Source organism: Macaca mulatta, chromosome 5 (assembly GCF_049350105.2).
Source record: "Macaca mulatta isolate MMU2019108-1 chromosome 5, T2T-MMU8v2.0, whole genome shotgun sequence".
Classification (NCBI taxonomy): Eukaryota; Metazoa; Chordata; class Mammalia; order Primates; family Cercopithecidae; genus Macaca; species Macaca mulatta.
Window position 1 is genome coordinate 148,030,643 of NC_133410.1, and position 22,160 is coordinate 148,052,802.

The 22,160-nt window shown below is 42.7% G+C and overlaps 1 protein-coding gene across 28 annotated transcripts in view; it reads right to left on the reverse strand.

Annotated features, from left to right (window-relative positions):
• The window catches only part of ELF2 (E74 like ETS transcription factor 2), a 121,516-nt gene extending 99,596 nt beyond the window's left edge, over positions 1–21,920 (reverse strand). For 19 of the 28 annotated variants that reach the window (XM_078002279.1, XM_078002282.1, XM_078002273.1 and 16 more), the window contains exon 1: positions 21,666–21,920. The gene's annotated coding sequence lies outside the window, so the exon portion shown is untranslated. Of the gene's footprint in view, positions 1–12,403; positions 12,545–13,586; positions 13,677–21,665 lie in introns of those variants that run through there. The other 9 variants (XM_078002264.1, XM_015139234.3, XM_078002276.1 and 6 more) reach the window with 3 other exon arrangements.
• Between the last annotated feature and the right edge of the window lie 240 nt (positions 21,921–22,160).

Below are 22,160 nucleotides of genomic sequence, written 5' to 3' on the forward strand. Positions count from 1 at the left end.
ACCCAGGCTGGAGTGCAGTGGCCGGATTTCAGCTCACTGCAAGCTCCGCCTCCCGGGTTCACGCCATTCTCCTGCCTCAGCCTCCGGAGTAGCTGGGACTACAGGCGCCCGCCACCTCGCCCGGCTAGTTTTTTGTATTTTTTAGTAGAGACGGGGTTTCACCGGGTTAGCCAGGATGGTCTCGATCTCCTGACCTTGTGATCCGCCCGTCTGGGCCTCCCAAAGTGCTGGGATTACAGGCTTGAGCCACCGCGCCCGGCCAATTATCCCCTTTATTACATAAAGACTATTTTGACAGTATTCTCTATACTGTGAAAGGATAATGAAATGAAAAGAAAAGGCCAGGCACAGTGGCTCACGTCTATAATCCCAGCACTTTGGGAGGCCAAGGAAGGCGGATTGCTTGATCCCAAGAATTCAAGGCCAGCCTGGGCAACATGGGGAGACCCCATCCCTACTAAAAATACAAAAATTAGTCAGACACGGTGGCACACGTCTGTAGTCCCAGCTACTAAGGAGGCTGAGGTGGGAGGATCGCTTGAGCCTGGAAGGCAGAGGTTGCTGTGAGCTGAGATTGTGCCACAGTACTCCAGCCTGAGTAACAGAGGGAGACCCTGTCTCAAAAAAAAAGAAAAGAAAGAAAAAAGAAAAAAAAAAAAAGAAAGGGAAAAAAAAAATCTTGGGACCTCCAAACTCACTATCCCAAAGGGAAAAGTTAAGCTTGGGAACTGTGTCATGCAAAACTGCCTCCCACTTCGTTCCTAAATAGATAGCTGCAAAGATAAAAGGCCACATACCTCCCCAGGGAGCCTCTTTCACAATTTGCTCACAAGCAAATTCCTTCTTGGCCCAAGATCTTTACCCTAAAACAGAACTCTATTTAATTTCACCCTGACAATATAAATTAAAAGCTTATCTTCACAGGTATAGGGCAAATACAGGACTAGAAGTCATCCCTCCACTCACCTGAGACAAAGGCATTATTTGACTGCTTCCTCTGTTTATCTTATGTAAAATGTAGATTCACTGAGTGCCAGAGGAATGCATAGTTGACTTTACCTCTACCCGTTCCTTTTCACATGCAACAAGTAGATTTAGTGAGCTCACAAGAATGTGACCATACTCTCCCCGTCTTTATTTTTTTCTTTCCCCTTTTCCTACTGCCCCTTTTTCCCCTTTAAAGGTTGAAGCCCTCAAAACCCTCTTTGGAAAAAGCACAGGTCACAGCTGTTCTGTGATTTTGTGTTCCTTTTGCCTGGACACATCCTCAACCTTGGCAAAATAAACCTCTAAATTCAAACTTGCCTCAGTCATTTTCTTTGTGTTACAATACTGAAGAGCTAGTATGATTTAAGAGTTAAAAGCCTATTGGCCAATGTATCCTCAGAACGCAATAGGTGCTCAATAAATATTTTTTATGTTTTGGCTTTAATGCTGAGTAATTCCTGATGTTAAGCAGTTACTTAATCTCCTTTAACTTAAATTTTCTCATCCATAAGATAGTATAAAACAACTCTGAGAAGAAGATGTATCTAGTTCTTTTCATTCTTTACAAAAACTACCTGGCACACTATAAGCATTAAATGAATGCCATTTAATCTGTTATTATCTTTTTAATACAAGAGCCTAAGATATTAGTTGTGAAAGGGAAAATAAATCTCAGGACCCCCAAATCACTAAGCCAAAAGGAAAAATTAAGCTGGGAACTGTGTCAGGCAAACTTGCCTCCCATTTTATTCCTAAATAAGATAGCTACAACCATTTAAAAAAAAAAAAAAAGCTACATACTTCCCTCACAATTTGCCGACTAGAAAATTCCTTGTGGGCCTCAAGATCTTTACCCTAAAATGGTTATGTTGAATTTTACCCTGATAATATATTTTGATAGCTTATCTTCATGAGTGCAGGACAAAAGAGCTCTATGTCATTCCTCTGCTAACCTGACACCAATGCACATGTGACTCTTCCTCTGATGTAAAAATGCAGATTCGCTGAGCTAGACAAGGCATAAGTGGCTATTCCTCTACTCCCCTCTCACAGGTAAATTGTTTATTCAGTGAAAGGCTGATCAGAGAATCAAAAAATGCAACTGCTTGTCTCTTATCTACCTACCTATTAAAAATGTCTTCCTCTTTCCCCTTTAAATATTGAAGCCCTCAAAATCATCTTTGGAGAAAGGCACAAACCTACCTCCCAGGTGTGCATCCTTCATCTTGGCAAAATAAACTTTCTAAATTGACTGAGACCTGTCTCAGATACTTCTTGGTTCACATGGCATAGGGGCAGCATCAGAGCTGTATTACATTGCTAAAGCTTCAGATGAGAATATAGTACCAGACATGGTGGCACACCCATGCAGTCTCAGCTACTACAGATACTGAGGCAGGAGGATTGCTTGAGGCCAGGAGTTCTAGGCTGTAGTCCACTATGCCAATCATGTATCAACCCAAAGTTCACCATCAGTATGGTGACCTCCCAGGAGAGGGGGATCACCAGGTTGGCTAAGAAGAGGTAAACCAGCTCAGTTCAGAAACTGAGCAGGTCAAAACTCTTATGCTCATCAGTAGTGGCATCATGCCTCAGAACAGCCATTGCACTCCAGCCTGAGCAATTCAGCAAGACCCCATCTCGGAAAACAATAATTAAAAAGGCCAGCATGGTGTATCACACCTGTAGGGCCAAGACTTTGGGGAGGTCAAAGCAAGAGGATCGCTTGAATCCAGGAGTTCAAGACTAACCTGGACAACATAGTGAGACTGCATCTCTACAAATAATAAAAAAAAAAAATGAAAAAGATAAAAGCAATATAATCTAATCACAACTCATGAAAAATTTAGATGTCATGCTTATTTGTTAAGACAAACATTAACACAGCATTTTACAAGGATAGAAAGTAAACTAATGAATTGTTTAAAGAAAGAATTCCCTTTTGAAAATGAGAATGAGGTCATTTCTGAGGAAAACCAAGTGTAAGGACTATATAGTTTTTAACTATCTAGGCTCATAAGCCAGAACTCAAGTTAATTTTGGCAACAAGCACTCATATCATGAGACTTACTTTAGGAATCAATAATTAATCCAGATATTTTTAAATGATGCTAGAAATTAACAGGATAAGAAAAGTTGCAGGAAAGCTCTTTAATCTGGAAGAGAACTTACAGCTCATTTTACAAGAAAAAATTGATTGAAAAGGCTAATTGGAAAGTGATAAAACTTGTCAATCGTAAAAATAACTTTTCATTTCAAGAGTCTCATACCATAACAATATCTCAAAATCCTTATTTACTCATGGCCTTGACACCGAGTTATCCAGTTAACATGTTATTAATCTTATACATATATTCGTGTTTTGTTTTGTTTTGTTTTTGAGACAGAGTCTCACCGTCGCCCAGGCTGGAGTGCAGTGGTGCGATCTTGGCTCACTGCAAGCTCCGCCTCCCAGGTTCACACCATTCTCCTGCCTCCACCTCCCAAGTAGCTGGTACTACAAGTGCCCGCCACCACACCCGGCTAATTTTGTTTTTGTATTTTTAGTAGAGATGGGGTTTCACTGTGTTAGCCAGGATGGTCTCAATCTCCTGACCTCGTGATCCACCCACCTCAGCCTCCCAAAGTGCTGGGATTACAGGCATGAGCCACCGTGCCTGGCCAATCTTATACATATATTCTTGTGTGGTATACACATGGTCTCATACCATGACTAATAATATCTTAAATATTCACAGCCTTGACACTGAGTAATCCAATTAACATACATGTTCATTCATATACATATATATATATATTTTTTTTTTTTTTTTTTTTTTTTTTTTAAAGAGTCTCACTCCACCACCCAGGCTACAGTGCAGTGGTGTGATCTCAGCTCACTGCAACCTCTGCCTCATGGGTTCAAGCAATTTTCCTGCCTCAGCTTCCCAAGTAGCTGGGATTACAGGCACATACCATGCCCAGCTAATTTTTGTATTTTTAGTAGAGACGGGGTTTCACCATGTTGGCCAGGCTGGTTTCGAACTCCTGACCTCAAATGATCTACCCTCTTCAGCCTCCCAAAGTGCTGGGATTTCAGGCGTCAGCCACCGCACCCAGCCTTAATCTTATACATATATTCTTATGTGCTATACACATACAGTGATGCATTGCTTAATGGCAGAAATATATCCTGAGAAATGCATCCTTAGGTCCTTAGGCAATTTTGGACCTAAGGATTTTGTCACTGTGCAAACCTTATAGAGCGTACTTACACAGACACAGATGGTGTAGCCTGCCTACACCCCTAGGTTACACGATATGGCTTATTGCTCCCAGTCTCCAAACCTGTACAGCATGTTACTATACTGAATACTACAGACAACTCTAACACAATGGAAAGTATTTGTGTATCTAAACATATCTAAACATAGAAAAGGTACAGTAAAACTAAGGTATTATAATCTTACAGGACTACTGTTGTTTATCTGATCCATCATTGACTAAAATATCAATCTGTCTGTCTCTTATACACACACACAGAGGAAAGAAATGAAGTTAGATAATTTGTGACATCATCAAAATTCTGCATAATTTTTTGATACTAGGTCTCACTCTGTCAACCAGGCTGGAGTGCAGTGACATCATATTACAACTCGCTGCGGCCTCAACCTCCTGCGCTCAAGCAATCCTCCTGCCTCAGGCTCCTGAGTAGCTAGAACTATAGGCACATGCCACCATACCCCGTTGAGGTTTTTTCATTTTTTGCAGAGATGGAGTCAATTTATGTTGCCCAGGCTGGTCTGAAACTCCTGGCTTCAAGCAATCCTCCCGTCTCAGCCTCCCAACAGGCATGAGCCAGTGCCAGCCCTTTGGAGATATTTTGATGCTTTCCTTATCAGGCACGTTTTGACATTTCTAGAAATCTTCAACCAAAGAACTAGACTAGTCAGGTTCCCAGGCATAACCTAATCAACAACAACTGTTCAACCTGTTTTATGATGGTGAAAACTGAACAGCAAAGTATCATCTAAATATACTCTGGATAGAAATACAAGTTAAAACTTTAACTCGCGTCCATGTGAAGAGACCACCAAACAGGCTTTGTGTGAGCAACAAGGCTGTTTATTTCACCTGGGTGCAGGCGGGCTGAGTCCGAAAAGAGAGTCAGCGAAGGGAGACAGGGGTGGGGCCGTTTTATAGGATTTGGGTAGGTAATGGAAAATTACGGTCAAAGGGAGCAGTTCTCTAGCGGGCAGGGGTGGGGAGTCACAAGGTGCTCAATGGGGAGCTTTTGAGCCAGGATGAGCCAGAGAAGGAATTTCACAAGGTAATGTCATCAGTTAAGGTTGGAACAGGCCATTTTCACTTCTTTTGTGATTCTTCAGTTACTTCAGGCCATCTGGATGTATACCTGCAGGTCACAGGGGATATGATGGCTTAGCTTGGGCTCAGAGGCCTGACATTCCTGTCTTCTTATATTAATAAGAAAAATAACATAAAACAAAATAGTGGTAAAGTGTTGGGGTGACGAAAATTTTTGGAGGTGGTATGGAGAGAGAATGGGCGATGTTTCTCAGGGCTGCTTCAAGCAGGATTAGGGGCGATGTGGGAACCTAGAGTGGGAGAGATTAAACTGAAGGAAGATTTTGTGGTAAGGGGTGATATTATGGGGTTGTTAAAAGGAGCATTTGTCATACGGAATGATTGGTGATGGAAACATTTGTCGTATAGAATTATTTGTGATGGCCTGGATACGGTTTTGTATGAATTGAAAAACTAAACAGAATAAGAGAAGGAGAAAAACAGGTATTAAAGGACTAAGAATTGGGAAGAGTCAGAACATCTAACTAGAGCATTTCCAAGGGGGTCCAACGGGGTCTAGCGTAATTACTTGCTTGGCTGGCAAGTTTTTAGGCTCTATTCTTGACAGAGTCCTTTTTTTTAAGTTGGAGGCTGAGTTTGGTGAGGTGTGTTTTTAAAAGACCATTAGTCCGTTTTACCTTTCCTGAAGATTGAGGACCGTAAGGGGTATGAAGGTTTCACTGAATACCAAGAGCCTGAGAAACTGCTTGGGTGATTTGACTAATAAAGGTTGGTCCCTTATCGGACTGTAAAGAGGCAGGAAGGCCAAACCGAGCAATTACGTCCGACAGAAGGGAAGAAATGACCGTGGTGGCCTTCTCAGACCCTGTGGGAAAGGCCTCTATCCATCCAGTCAAAGTGTCTACCTAGATCAAGAGATATTTTAGTTTCTTGACTCAAGGCATGTGAGTAAAGTCAATTTGCCAGTCCTGGGTAAGGACAAATCCCTGACCTTGATGTGTAGTGAAGGGAGGGGGCCTGAGAAATTCCTGAGGAGGAGGAGTAGTAGAATAGCAGATGGAACACTGAGAAGTCATTTCCTTGAGGATAGATTTCCACAACAGAAAGGAAATGAGAGGTTTTAAGAGATGGGCTAGCAACTTGAAACCTACATGGAAGAGGTTATGAAATGACAACAGAATAGAATGGGCCTGTGAGGCTGGAAGGAGATCCTTGGTTCAAGAACCATTCGCCTTGTTTGGGAAGAGATTAATAGGTGGAAGTTTCAGTGGGGGAGTAGGTGGGAGTGGCCAGATGAGAAGGAGAAAAACTGCCCTGAGGGATAGAAGTTGTAACACTAGCTGCTTTTTTAGCTACCTTACCAGCATAAGCATTGTCCTGAGCGTTGGGATCTAATGCCTTTTGATGGCTGCTTTTTTAGCTACCTTATCAGCATAAGCGTTGTCCTGAGCAATGGGATCTGATGCCTTTTGATGGCCCTTGCAGTGAATGACTCCAGCTTCCTTTGGAAATAAAGCAGCCTTGAGAAGCGTTTTTATTAAAGAAGCATTAATGATAGAGGAACCTTGTGTAGTGAGAAAGCCTCTTTCTGCCCATATAACAGCATGGTGGTGCAGGATATGGAAGGCATATTGAGAGTCAGTATAAATATTGACGCATAGTCCCTTTGCAAGAGTGAGGGCCCAAGTTAAGGCAATGAGTCTGGCTTGCTGAGAGGTAGTGGAGGGGGGCAGAGTGCTAGCCTCAATGATAGATGTGGAAGATAGTATATAGCATAGCCTGCAGGCCAGGCACAGTGGCTCCCACCTATAATCCCAGCACTTTGGGGGGCCGAAGCGGGCGGATCACTTGCGGTCAGGAGTTCAAAACCAGCCTGACCAAACATGGTGAAACCCCGTCTCTACTAAAATATACAAAAATTAGCCAGGCATGGTGGCAGGTGACTTAATCCCAGTTACTTGGGAGGCAGAGGCAGGAGAATGGTTTGAACCCGGGAGGCGGAGGTTGCAGTGAGCCGAGATCAAGCCATTGCACCCAAACTTGGGGGATAAGAGCGAGACTTCTCTCAAAAAAAAAAAAAAAAAAAGAACATGGTTTAAATTTTTTTTTTTTTTGAGACTGAGTCTCACTCTGTCACCAGGCTAGAGTGCAGTAGCGCAATCTCAGCTCACTGCAACCTCCACCTCCTGGGTTCAAGTGATTCTCCTGCCTCAGCCTCCCAAGTAGCTGGGATTACAGGTGCACGCCACCATGTCCAGCTTATGTTTGTATTTTTAGTAGAGACGGGGTTTCACCATGTTGGTCAGGCTGGTCTCAAACTCCTGACCTCGTGTACACTATCATTATGCCACTGCACTCTGGGCTGGGCAATAGTGAGAGACCCTAACTCAAAAAATAAAAATAAGATGATTCTCATCTATAAAATACTGATATATGATAGACAGTTCAAAATTTCTTGCTTCCTAGGTTTTCACTAAAAATCAAGATTACTAAGTTAGAAATTCTAACTAGTGTATATAATTCTGTATATGAAGTGTAACAAAAAACATGTGGCTTTGATGAGAGAAATTATGAGAAAAGCATAAGAATGTATTATTCATTGAGAAAAAAGAATAACTGTAAATTCAGAGGTTATTTGAGGTTATTTCAAAAAGTAACATTTAGGAAGGAAATAAGATAAAAAGGACTCAGTAAGCAGGAGAGAGAAATATAAAGAAAGTTATAAGGATGTAATTTTGGCAAGGAGGGTTGAAAGGAGAATAACTTTTTAAAATGATAAGGAAAAAAGAAAGTAAACTGTATCCTAAAGTAAAATGACTGATTATTTAAGAAAGAGAAGGTATAGGACAAAGCTAAAGGCCCAAGAATGTTGTGGAAGATCTGATTAAGCTGTGGAAGGTTTGTGAAGGATGAATTTATTAAAGAAATTTTGTGTGTGGGCCAGACACAGTGGCTCATGCCTGTAATCCCAGCACTTTGGGAGGCCGAAGCAGCCAGATCACTTCAGCTCAGGAGTACAAGACCAGCCTGTACAACATGGTGAAACCCCATCTCTCCAAAAAATACAAAAATTAGCCAGACACACTGGCATGTATCTGTAGTCTCAGCTACTAAGGAGTCTGAGGTGGGAGGATCACTTGAGCCTGCAAATGACACGTGATAGCAGTGGAGACAGAGTCCCTCTATCAAAAAAAGGAAGTAGGAAAGAAGGAGGGAAGGAGAGAGGGAGGGGAGTTGAGAAAGAAAGAGAAGAGAAGAGAAGAGAAGAGAAGAGAAGAGAAGAGAAGAGAAGGGGAAAGGGAAAGGGAAAGAGGAAGGAAGGAAGGGAGGCAGGGAGGGAGGGAAAGAGAGAGAACGAGAGAAAGAGCGAAAGAGAAAAAGAGAGAAGAAGAAAAGAGAGGAAGGAAGGAAAGAAGGAAGGGGAAAGAAAAGAAAGAGAAAGAAGAAAGAAAGAAAGAAAAAGAAAGAAAGAAAGAAAGAAAGAAAGAAAGAAAGAAAGAAAGAAAAGAAAGAAAGAAAGAAAGAAAGAAAGGAAAAGAAAGGAAAAGAAAGAAAAAAAGAAAGAAAGAAAGGAAAGAAAGAAAGAAAGAAAGAAAGAAAGAAAGAAAGAAAGAAAGAAAGAAAGAAAGAAAGAAAGAAAGAAAAGAAAGCGAGCGAGCGAGCAAGCAGGGGGAGGGAGAGAAGGCAGGCAGGAAGGCAAGGGAGGGAGGGAGGGAGGGAGGGAGGGAGGAAGGAAGGAAGGAAGGAAGGAAGGAAGGAAGGAAAGGAAGGGAGGGAGGGATTTTTCATACGATTAAGTTGGCTACAAATAAAAGAAAATTAGTTAAAAGCTTTCTAAAAGTTTAGCTTTGGTCAGGCACAGTGGCTCACGCCTGTAGTCCCAGCACTTTGGGAGGCAGAGGTGGATCACCTGAGGTCAGGAGTTCAAGACCAGCCTGGACATGGAAAAACACCATCTCTACTAAAAAATACAAAAATTAGCTGGACATGGTGGCATTTGCCTGTAGTCCCAGCTACTCTGGAGGCTGAGTCAGGAGAATCACTCGAATCTGGAAAGTGGAGATTGCAGTGAGCCAAGACTGTGCCACTGCACTCTAGCCTAGGTGACAGAATGAGACTCTGTTTCAAAAACAACAACAAATACCTAAAATTTTGGTCCCCTGTGTTAGAACAAGCTTTTCTTGAAGTCTTGATCTGTTCTTAGTAAAAACTGCAGAGGTTTTTATGTTTACTTCAGAAATGTTTCTTTAAATTTTCAAACATCTTCTGAACTGCAGCTTTACAGTTTAGAGCAATTCTGTATTCTTGGCTTTTCCTGATGTGTCTGAATTGCTCCATTTAACCCAGAATTTCCCATGATTTTACTAAAAGCCATGTATTTCCTGCTCAAGGTACTAGTTTTCTTGTTTACATTTCTCTATAATATGGTGTACACTCATAACCTTGGACACACATTCTTCCTGTGTCAGCCAAAATCAAGTAATTTTTCATCAGGTCCAACTTCCAAGTTATCTAAATGGTATTCCCATTAGGAGAAGCAATCTCATTGCAGGAAGTTTTCTTTGCCTTTTTGTTAATTGGCCCAAGAAACAAAGATTTTGCATCTTATGAAGATAATCCCTGTATTTCATGCTGTCTTTATTGGGGTTTTTGGTTACTTAGGAAAACTGGGCTTTGGAAGGGTTAAAGGTTTTGGATTTTTTTGTTGTTGTTGTTGTTATTTTTTCCCATCCATGTAACTTTCTGTATTGCTTTTGAAATCTTTTTATTATTACTGTGGTTAAATTAATGACTATTATTTCACAGTGACCTATGATTATGTTTTGATCAGGTGTTTTAAACCTTTTGATATCTTTGGTAGACTTCCCCAGGATCAAGTTCTAAATTAAGTCTTTCAGCTTGGCGCGGTGGCTCATGCCTGTAATCCCAGCACTTTGGGAGGCCGACGTGGGTGGATCACCTGAGGTCAGAGTTCGAGACCAGCCGAACCAACATGGAGAAATCCCGTTTCTACTAAAAATACAAAATTAGGCCAGGCGCAGTGGCTCATGCCTGTAATCCCAGCTACTCAGGAGGCTGAGGCAGGAGAATTGCTTGAACCCCGGAGGCAGAGGTTGCAGAGAGTTGAGATCGCACTACTGCACTCCAGTCTCAAAAAAATAAAAAATAAGTAAGTTGTTCTTGGCCTCCAACTAACTTTAGGATGTTCCACAGGGCACTGGACCTTCTCAAAGATTTCTGAAACAGAGACGCTGAACTAAATCAGGATTATTTGATATGATGAATTATATGGAAAGCATTGACAAATAAGTGATTCTAGATCTTCTTTTCGTTACATTTATTGATATATTAATATGAATATTCCAAAAGTACATAAAACTCTTAGAAATCTGTCATCAGTCATAATTCTAGTATATGTTACATGCCACAAAAATAACTGAATTTGTCAATTGCTGATTACAAATAATGAACTTCATCAGATTTTTAACCATGGCTATTCTAAATCTTCATCATTCACCAGTTTTGATTCTTCTCTAAAAACAGGCTGGGCATGGTGACTCACATCTGTAATCCCAGCACTTTGGGAGGCCGAGTTGGGCGGATCACGTGAGGCCAGGAGTTCGAGACCAGCCTGGTCAACATGGCTACTAAAAATACAAAATTTTAGTCTTTAATCTCTGGTCTCTACTAATTGTAGTCTTTGGTCTCTACTAATTTTAGTCTTTAGTGTCTACTAAAAATACAAAAATTAGCCAAGGTAGTGGTGTGCACCTGTAATCCCAGCTGCTTGGGAAGCTGAGACACAAGAATCGCTTGAACCCGGGAGGCAGAGGTTGCAGTGAGCCAACATCAGGCCACTGCACTCCAGTCTGGGCAATAGAGTGAAATTCCATCTCAAAATATAAATAAAATTTAAAAATAAATAAAAATTAAAATATCTGCAATCAGATTCATGGAAAAGACTTGTACTATTAAATATACATTTCTAATAACTTTAGGCTCAATGAACTAAAAATTTTCCAGAATTCTAATGAAGAAACTGATTAGTTAGAAAAACTGCTAATTAAGATTAAGCAACACAAAATATGAGATTAAATAATCAACGATATTTTTATAACTTTTATTTGAAACATTGTTGGTTCTTTACTTAAATGTTCAGTTTTCCAGATTTAAGAAAACTTTTTATCTTAAAGTATCAATCATTTACAGTAATTTGGTAAGATAATACTTCTCTCAACAAAAGTGAAAGCATTTACTTTTTCTCCCTACTTGATCCCTCTGCATTGGGTATTGGTTAAGTAAAATTCAGAAACTATTCATGAGTCTTCTTATTTTTCTGATAATATAGGGTTCTAAGTTCACAAAAATCTGCTCTCTTTATAACAGGATACAATTGGAAACATTAGTTATATTGCCAAGGCTTTGACTGGAATATCATATTTAAGAATGTGCACAAAACGTCTGGGTTCAGGTGTTCCCATCCTTACAGTGAGAGAACATAATCTGTCACTTCTTGGCTGGCCCAGGAACCTTACGGCTGTAGGTGAAATCTAATGCCTGCCTTGGTTTGGCTTCCTAGTCTTGAAAGGTTCATAAATCTGAGATTTCTTTGTGGCCAACAGCTATCCTTGATGCACTTAAGTAAATAATCAGACAAAAAAACTGTTAAAACTATTTTATAAACAAATTTGTCTTATTCTGATTATCTCTGGTAGAAACTGGGATGACTATAAAGAGAAAAGTTACGTTTCTAAAGAAAAGCTATACTGTATCTGTTATTAGACTGTAGCCCTGTACACTGTATTTGAGTTTTTATTATCTACCTGCAAACTGGCCTAGATTCTAAATTCTTCTAGCTTCCTCCAATCCAACTTTCTTCCACAGAATTATTAAAACAGAAATTGCTCTGTTCCTGAAGCCCTATAAGCTGAAACTCGATGAATTTTAAGGGACAAGTCTGGTACTCGAAGTCTGAGCCACACAGAAAAGTTCACCAAACTGCCCAATGCTTTAACCAGAGATATTCAAACTGCAAGCCAGGACAAGAAGTCGATGGTTCTGCACTATAGACAGCTTTTCCCAAGATAATTGAACAAGAGGAGACTCTTACCCTTCTTAAGGCACAGCTTTTTCACTTGGCAAGATAATGTTGTAATTGAAATTTCACAATCAGCAGCTTCTACTGGTAACTTGACAGAACTTGACCTAAGAGATCCTTCAGTCCATCTAGTGGGTGACTCTGGCAACATCCCTAAAAAAATTGTTCACACTCTGCTTTAATTCAACCCAGTTATGGAATACTGAATGATAACATTGTTCTGCATTAGCTATTGGTTAAGTAAAGAAATGTCTGTGCCATTACTAATACTACACAATTTACCTGGATAAATTCCTTTGAGGAAGTTGAGACTCATATGCAAAATAAGAAAACAGACCACATGGTTACAACAGGTTACAACAGGTCTGATCTAGTTTTCCATGGTCATTTGGTTATATTCAACTGACTGCCCTTAGGTCTAGCTTCATGGCTCAAAACCATTACGTAAACTGGTATTATCATATTACTATTAAGTTTACTTTGTAGGCCGGGCGCGGTGGCTCAAGCCTGTAATCCCAGCACTTTGGGAGGCCGAGACGGGTGGATCACGAGGTCAGGAGATCGAGACCATCCTGGCTAACCCGGTGAAACCCCATCTCTACTAAAAAATACAAAAAACTAGCCGGGCGAGGTGGCGGGCGCCTGTAGTCCCAGCTACTCGGGAGGCTGAGGCAGGAGAATGGTGTAAACCCGGGAGGCGGAGCTTGCAGTGAGCCACTGCACTCCAGCCTGGGCGACAGAGCAAGACTCCATCTCAAAAAAAAAAAAAAAAAAAAAAAACAGTTTACTTTGTATTTTCCTTTTTAAACTTTGTACATGTTATTTGTTACATTTCTGTAGAAGTACTACTCCCAACAGAATTATACCGGGCTGGCCCTACACCCTGAGATGACAGCCTACATTTAAGGAACAGATAAAAACTGATCTTAATAACGGATTTCTGGCAGACTTAGCCTGAGAATCCCTCCCTCCAAACTTCCCTTGTTGCTCAAATGTGACTGAGGGGGTCCTGACACTGACTCCTAGTTTGCCAAGTACTCCCTCCAACATGGGACCATACCAACAACCCAGGACAGGTCCATCCTGGCACCTAAAGATAATTAAAACCTAACTACAAGATGACTGATCAGTGATGCTTCCAAAGAAAGATCCTTTTTGTTTTGTTTTGTTTGTTTTTCTAGAGACAGGGTCTCACCATGTTGCTCAGGTGGGTCTCAAACTCCTGGGCTCAAGCAATCCTCCTGCCTCTGCCTCCCAAAGTGCTAGGATTACAGGCATGAGCCACTGTGCCTGGGTCCAAAGAAAGATTTTGATCAAAAGAGAGAAAAGTGAAAGTTGTTAGAATTAAAATTGAGTCATTTGTGTTAAAAGCCCTGACAAATGGAGCCAGAGAAGGCCATGAAAGGAGGGTTCGCATGCAAGAATACCTGATTAAAAAAAATAACTATTGCCTGGGCATAGTGGCTCACGCCTATAATCCCACCACTTTGGGAGGCAGAGACAGGCAGGCCACACTTGTAATCCCAGCACTTTGGGAGGCAGAGGTGGGTGGATCACTTGAGTTCAGGAGTTTGAGACCAGCCTGGCCAACATGGTGAAACCCCATTCCTACTAAAAATACAAAAATTAGCCAGGCGTGGTGGCGCAGGCCTGTCGTCCCAGCTACGTGGAAAGCTGAGGCAGGAGAATCGCTTGAACCCAGGAGGCAGACGTTGCAGCAAGCCGAGATTGCACCTCTGCACTCCAACCTGGGCAACAGAGCGAGATTACATCTCCAAAAAAAAAAAAAACCTATCACAAAAAAAACCCATAAAGGCCACAACCTTGCATAAAGGCAATCGCAACCTTACACACAAAAAAAATACTTCTGCAAGGACATCTGCCCAGTAACTTCATGTCCAACCTCAGACTGGCACCACTCTTGTCATTGATCTTTATAGCCAAAGAAAACTGATTTAAAACGATGATGTAATCCTCCTCATTTTTCCTTTAAAAATCTATGTCTTCCTTTACCTCCCTGAATATGTATATAGTTTACTATGGTATGTATATTTCCATTATAATGCCCATTTCTGAATAAATATTGTTTTCTTTCAGAGGGACTCTCTGTCTTTTATTTAGGTTGACAGAACAATCTGTATATAAAAGATGAATTTAGAACTTGATTTCTCACCATACACAGAAGTTAATTCAAAATAGATGATAAAATCTATCTAACTGTTAGAGTTAAAACTATAAAACTTCTAGAAAACAGAAAAATCTCAAGATCTGGAATTAGGCAGAGAGTTCTTACATAAGACAACAAAATCATGATCTATAAAAGAAAAAATTCAGAAACCACACTTCATTAAAATTTAAACTAATTACGCTTTAAAAGATGTCAATCACCAATTTTTTTTTTTTTTTTTTTGAGACGGAGTCTCGCTCTGTTGCCTAGACTGGAGTGCAGTGGAGCGATCTCGGCTCACTGCAACCTCCGCCTCCTGGGTTCAAGCGATTCTCCAGTCTCAGCCTCCTAAGTAGCTGGGACTACAGGTGCACACTACCACACCGGCTAATTTTTGTATTTTCAGTAGAGATGAAAATCTCTACCGAGATTGGGGTTTTACCATGTTGGCCAGGTTGGTCTTGAATGCCTGACCTAGTGATCTGCCCATCTTGGCCTCCCAAAGTGCTGGGATTACAGGTGTGAGCCACCGCGCCCAGCCACCAATTTTTTAAGCAATGAAAAGACCAGCAACAGACTGCGAAGAAATATTTGCAGATCCTATATCTATTAAAGAACTTACATCCAGAATATATTTAAAAAAAAAAAAAAACCTTCTTACAACTCAGTAAGTCAAACAACCCAATTTTATTATATTATATTTTATTTTTTTGAGACAGAGCCTTGCTCTGTCGCTAGGCTAGAGTGCAGTGTTGCAATCTCAGCTCACTGCAACCTCCGCCTCCCAGGTTTATGCAATTACCCTACCTCAGCCTTCTGAGTAGCTGAGATTATAGGCATGCGCCACCACCTCCAGCTAATTTTTGTATTTTTAGTAGAAACAGGGTTTTGCCATGTTGGCCAGGCTGGTCTTGAACTCCTGACCTCAGGTGATCCACCCACCTCGGCCTCCCAAAGTGCTGGAGTTACAGGCATGAGTCACCACACCCAGCCCAAACAATCCAATTTTAAAAGGAGCAAAAGATCTGAATAGCGATATCATCAAAAAAAATGGGTCAGACACAGTGCTCATGCTTGTAATCCCACCACTTTGGTAGGTCAACAGAGGAAGATCGCTTGAGCCCAGGTGTTCAAGAGTAGCCTGGGCAATGCAGTGAGACCCCCATCTCTACAAAAAATAAAAATTAAAAATTAACCTGGCATGGTGGTATGCACCTGCATTCCCCATTCCCAACTACTCAAGAGGCTGAGGTAGGGGGACTGCTTGAGCCCAGGAGGTCAAGGCTACAGGGAGCTCTGGTCGCACCACTGCACTCCAGCCTGGGCAACAGAGTGAGACCCTGTCTTTTGCCCATTTATGCCAAGAGTTCCATTATTGGAATGCTAAACTTGTGGGAATTATTAATATCCTACTGCTCAAGGTAATCGCCAAGGTCTGATTTTTCACCAAAAAAAAAAAAAAAAAAAAAATTGCAACTTTAGAGACATAAATAGGTCAAGAAAAAAGACACATGAAAAGATGCTCAATACTATGAGTCATAAGGAAAATTAAAATTAAAATCACAATGACGGCCGGGCGCGGTGGCTCACGCCTGTAATCCCAGCACCTTGGGAGGCCGAGGCGGGCGGATCACAAGGTCAGGAGATCAAGACCACGGTGAAACCCCGTCTCTACTAAAAATACAAAAAATGAGCCAGGCGCGGTGGCGAGCACCTGTAGTCCCAGCTACTCGGGAGGCTGAGGCAGGAGAATGGCGTAAACCCAGGAGGCGGAGCTTTCAGTGAGCCAGGATCGCGCCACTGCACTCCAGCTTGGGCGACAGAGCGAGACTCCGTCTCAAAAAAAAAACAAACAAACAAACAAAAAAAATCACAATGACTCCACTAAAACAGAGAAAAAAAGGAAAAAAAAAAAAAAAAACAACGAATCACCAAAATCAGACTAGGCACGGTGGCTCATGCCTGTAATCCTAGCACTTTGGGAGGCCAAGGCCAGAGGATTGCCTGAGCTCAGGATTCGAGACCAGCCTGGGCAACATGGTGAAACCCCGTCTCCACTAAAAATACAAAAAATCAACTAAGCATAGTTGTGCTCAGCTGTAATTCCAGCAGCCTGGGAGGCTGAGGCATGAGAATTGCTTGAACCCAGGAGGGAGAGGTTGCAGTGAGCTGAGAATGCGCCACTGCACTCCAGCCTGGGCGACAGAGTGACTCAAAGACAAACAAACAAATTCATATCCATTAGAACAGCTATAATTTTTTGAAAAGACAATAGTAAGTGTTGGCAAAGATATGAAGAAAACTGGAACTCTCAAACATTGCTGTTGGCAATATAAGATGTTACGGCCACTTTGGGAAACAGTTTGGCAGTGTCCTAAAAAGCTAAACATATGATGCTGTAATTCTACTCCTAGATAGCTAACCAAGAGAAACAAAACCATATGTTCACATAAAGACTTGTACTCAAATGTTTGAGTATTATTCAAAAGAGTCAAAAACTGGAAATAATCGAAACACCTATATACTGGTCAACAGTTAAAGTGTGTTACAGTAATCTCCCCTAACCTACAGCTTTACTTTCCAGTTTCAGTTACCCACAGTCAAACATGTTCTAAAAATGATAAATGGAAATTTTCAGAAATAAACAATCTATGTTTTAAATTGTGTGCCATTCTGAGTAGCATGATGAAAACTCATACCATGCCACTCTGCCTCGGATGTGAATCATCCCTTTATCCACCATATTCACGCTGTCTACACTACCTGCTTAGTGGCCATCTCAGCTATCAGATCAACTAGTATCGTAGTGCTAGTGTTCAAGTAACCCTTATTTTACTTAATAATGGCTCAAATGCTCAAGAGTAATAAGGATGACAATTTGGATATGCTAAAGAGAAGCTGTAAAATACTTCTTTTAAGTGAAAAAGTGAAAGTTCTCAATTTAATAAGAAAAAAAACTTTATGCTGAGTTTGCTAACATCTACAGTAAGAAATCTTCCATCTATGAAATTGTGAATAGCATATTGTTGTAACTCTTCTATCACACTGTTTTTAATCTCTTATTATGCCTGATTAACAAATTAAACTAGGTATACAGATATAGAAAAAAATATATAAGATTCAATACTACCTGAGATTTCAGGCATCCACTGGGGGTCTTGGAATGTATCCCACATAGATAAGGGGTGGGACTATCATATACTCATACAAAGAAATACTATTCCAAAATAAAAAGGAACAAAAAACTGATAAATGCTACAATATGAATGAATCCCAAAAACATTATGTTAAGTGAAAGAAGCCAGATACGAAAGACTACATATTGTACAATTCCATTTATACAACTCCAAAATATCCAGAAAAAGCAAATGGATTAAGACAAAACCAATCAGTGATTGCCTGAGGCTGGGGCTGGGAATAAGGGTTAACTGCAAACAGGCTGGAGGGAATTTTGGAGGCAATGGAAATGTTCGAAAACTAGCTCAAGGTGATAGTTTCACAATTCTATATATTTACTAAAAAGTATTGAATTATATACTCAAAATGGATTTTTTTTGGTATCAGGTAAGTCAAAAGCTAATTTATTAAAAAGTGTACATACCCAAAGAAATGACGTCTACACAAAAACACGAATATTCATAGCAGCATATAGCCCAAAACAATAGAATCTTAAATGTCCATCAACTGATGCAGAGATAAATAAAATGTAATATATCCCTAAAGAGAATATTACTCAGCAATAAAAAAAAAAAAAAGTGACTATAGGCTGGGTGCAGTGGATCATATCTGGAATCCCAGCACTTTGGGAGGCTGAGGCGGGTGGATCACGAGGTCAGGAGATCGAGACCATCCTGGCTGACACGGTGAAACCCCGTCTCTACTAAAAAATACAAAAAACTAGCTGGGCATAGTGGCACGTGCCTGTAGTCCCAGCTACTGGGGAGGCTGAGGCAGGAGAATTGAGTGAACCCGGGAGGCGGAGCCTGCAGTGAGCTGAGATCCGGCCACTGCACTCCAGCCTGGGCGGCAGAGCGAGACTCCCTCTCAAAAAAAAAAAAAAAAAAAAAAAAAGAAATGAAGTACCGACACATATTACAACATGGATATACTTTGAAAGCATTATGCTAAGCGAAAGAAGCCAGTCACAAAAGACCACATATATGGTTTCATTTATATAAAATGTCCGGAATAGTCTAATCTATAAAGATAGAAAGTCGATCAGTGGTTGCATAGGACTGGAGTGCTGAGGGAAAATGAAAAGCGACTGCTAATGGATATGGGGATCTTTTGGGGGATGATTAAAATGCTCTAAAATTGATTATAGTGATGGCTGCACAACTTTGAATATACAGTCGGCCCTCCATATCCATGAGTTCTGAATCCATGGATTCAATCAATGAGGTACAGAAACTACTCAAAAAAACTTGTCTGTAAATGAACATGTAGAGACTTTTTTCCTGATCATTATCCCTAAACACACAGTATAACAACTATTTACATAGCATCCACATTGTATTAGGTAGTGTAAGTAATCTGGAGATGATTTAAAGCATACAAGAGGATATGCATAGTTTATATGCAAATAATATGCCGTTTTTATTTCTTCATTTTTCCTAAGAGACAGAATTTTGCTCTGTCACCCAGGCTGGTGTCCAAACTCTGGTCTCACGAGATCCTCCCACCTCAACCTCCTGAATAACTGGGATTACAGGCACAGGCCACCGCATCCAGCAACTATGCCATTTTACTTTAGGGACCTGAGCATCCATAGATTCTAGTATCTGAGAAAGGCCCTAGAACCAACCCCCAACAGATACCGATGGACAACCGTACTTAAAAACCACTGAATTGTTCACCTGCAAAATGGAGTAATTTTTTTTAAAAAAATTAATTACTAAGCCCACTAAACTGTACACTTTAAACTGAACTGACTCGTATGTGAATTATATCACAATGACGTTGTTACCCCCTCCAAAAATGGTATACAACATGAGCAGGTAAAGCCATTAACATTAGCAAGACCCTACAGGCCACAGGTACCAATCTGTTTACTTAGCATAGAAAAATCCCAAAGTTACAAATTCTTTCCAACCATACTCAAGCTATTTTGTAAATGAGTATTTATGTCTGAAATAAGAGACAATGATTAATCCAATGAGTTAAATCACTAAACTTAAAAATAGGTTGACATAAATATTCAAATTTCAAATGCCCAGGATAGTCCAATTTTTTTTTTTTTTTTTTTTTTTTTTTGAGACAGGATTTTGCTCTTGTCGCCCAGGCTGGAGTGCAATGGCCCGATCTCGGCTCACTGCAACTTCCATCTCCTGGGTTCAAGCAATTCTCCTGCCTCAGCCTCCTGAGTAGCTGGGATTATAGGCGCCCGCCATCGCGCCCGGCTGATTTTTGTACTTTTGGTTAGAGATGGGGTTTCACCATATTGGTCAGGCTGGTCTTGAACTCCTGACCTCAGGTGATCCGCCCACCTCTGCCTCCCAAAGTGCTGGGATTACAGGCGTGAGCCACCACGCCCTGCCTGATATTCCAATTTTCCATTTCATGTGTTTAACTACTAGATATCATCTCAATAATATTTACATGAATATACTGTGTACACTGTAATGCTCTATAAAAAGTTTTATTATTCCTAAACTCCCTTAAATGTAATTTAATGGTTTCCAGTCCTATATAAGTCATTCTACCTTTTGAAGAAACTCCGAAACACAAATATCCAATCCTTTGTTAGTAAAGCATACATCCTTCTCTGATTCTGGCACGAAAGAAAGTGCATAATTTACTTCTGGATAGAGAGTCACAGATAAAAAGGAAAGCAAATCTGATTATCAAACACACGATTACTGTTCTCTCATCACCGGATTAAAATTTAAACCATTAAGCTGAAGTAAACGTTCATGAACATATGAAAGGGGGGAATTTTTAACAGTTTTACAATGACGCGTCCTCCTCTTCCTCATTTAATGAAGTACTAAGAACTTAAAGGCTATTCTACAGCGAATCTGGCTCCTAGAAAGAGTCCATCCAGGATGCTGACAGAGGGAAAAGATTAGAAACTGTGCGATCTGGACTATTCTTGGTGTTACGGAGTATTTTTTCGGTCCTTTACGGACATGGAATAAAAATGCCCAAAAGGAGCAAGAGAGAGGGCTCGGCTGCCCTGATCACAAAGCTCCTGGGGTAGAGTCAGCATCCAGCCCTGGCAGAGCCCTCGCCGTCCTCCTTCCGCGCCCCTAGACCATCCCGTCGCGCAGTCCCTGAGGGCCAGCTTCGCGAGGATCCAGAAGGCAGTCGCTGGACGTGCGTGTTACGAGCCCGTTTTTGTTTTGTTTAAGAAACAGATTCCGATCTGAGCCAAGCCTCCCTGCCTCCCGGGGAACAGGGGGAGATGGCAGCAGGGTGCCGGCGTGGAGAGCGAGAATAAAAGAACGGCCGAGTACAACCTGTCGTGCAAGCTAGCAGCGCCAGGAAGGAAAGGTAAGCGGCGGCGATAAGGCACGACAGGGAAGGAAACTGGTGTCCAGCACCCCCCCTCAACCCAGCCACCCAGAGCGGCCGGAGCCTCCCAGGTCCCGCCCCGAGCTCGCGCCCAGCCCCGGCGCCGGCCGCAGACTCCCGCCCTACACAAACCCTCCCAGGACGCGCTTCCTCCGGAGCCGGACCCCCGCCCTGGCCTCCCGGCGGGATGAGGCGGGTCAGTTCAGTCCGCTTCTCGGCAGAGGTGACTCGCGCAGAGATGTAAACACGGCGAGACCAGCTGCGCTCGGCCCATCCCCCGCGCCGGGGTCTGTAACCTCTTCCCTCAGCCCTGCCCCGCGCCCCGCGCTCCCCGCGGGCAGGCGCTCAGCGCGCCTTCTCCTTTCTCCAAGTCCCGCTCCGCGACCGTTGCCCGGGGACACTCAGCCCCCTTCCCCCAGCCCCCGGCCGGTGTCACCGCCACAGCCGCCAGAAAACCCCTCCGCATACCCCGAAGCAAACAACACAAGCGCGGGGCGGGGGCGCGGAGGGAGGCGGCGGCACTCGGGACAGCTAGGCTTTATCGCCGCGCCCTTCGCGCTCCCTCTCACCAGCCTCGGCTGCCCGCGCTCTTACCTGCTCTCCGCGACGCCTGGGAAGACCGCGGCGTCCTTTTCCCTCTCAGCAGGGCCGCGGACTAGCAGCCGCCGCCGTTGGCCGAGCGTCCGGAGGGAGCCGGGGCCTCCCCAGCAGCCCAAGCCGCTCCACAGGGAGAGGAGGAGACAAAACAGAGGCTCGCCGCCCCGCGCAGCGACCCCCGCCCGCGCCGCCCCACCGACCCCCAACCGCCTAGGCGACGGCGGCGACACAGAGCTCGGCGCGGGGAGCAATGGTGGCCCCCGCCCCGCTCCCGGCCCCCTCCCTCCACCCCCCGCCTCGGCTCCTCCCCCTCGGCCTCCTGCCGCCGCCACCAGGACACTGGAGTCCGCCTCCCCCTCCCCGCCAGCTCAGAGCGCTCCTCCCCTCCCCACGCGGCGGGGGGCGGGGGCGGCACCGCCAGTCACCGCAGCGCCTGTCAAACGCGGGCCGGCTATTTATACCCCGCGGGGCCCCGCCGCCCTCAGGCCCCCA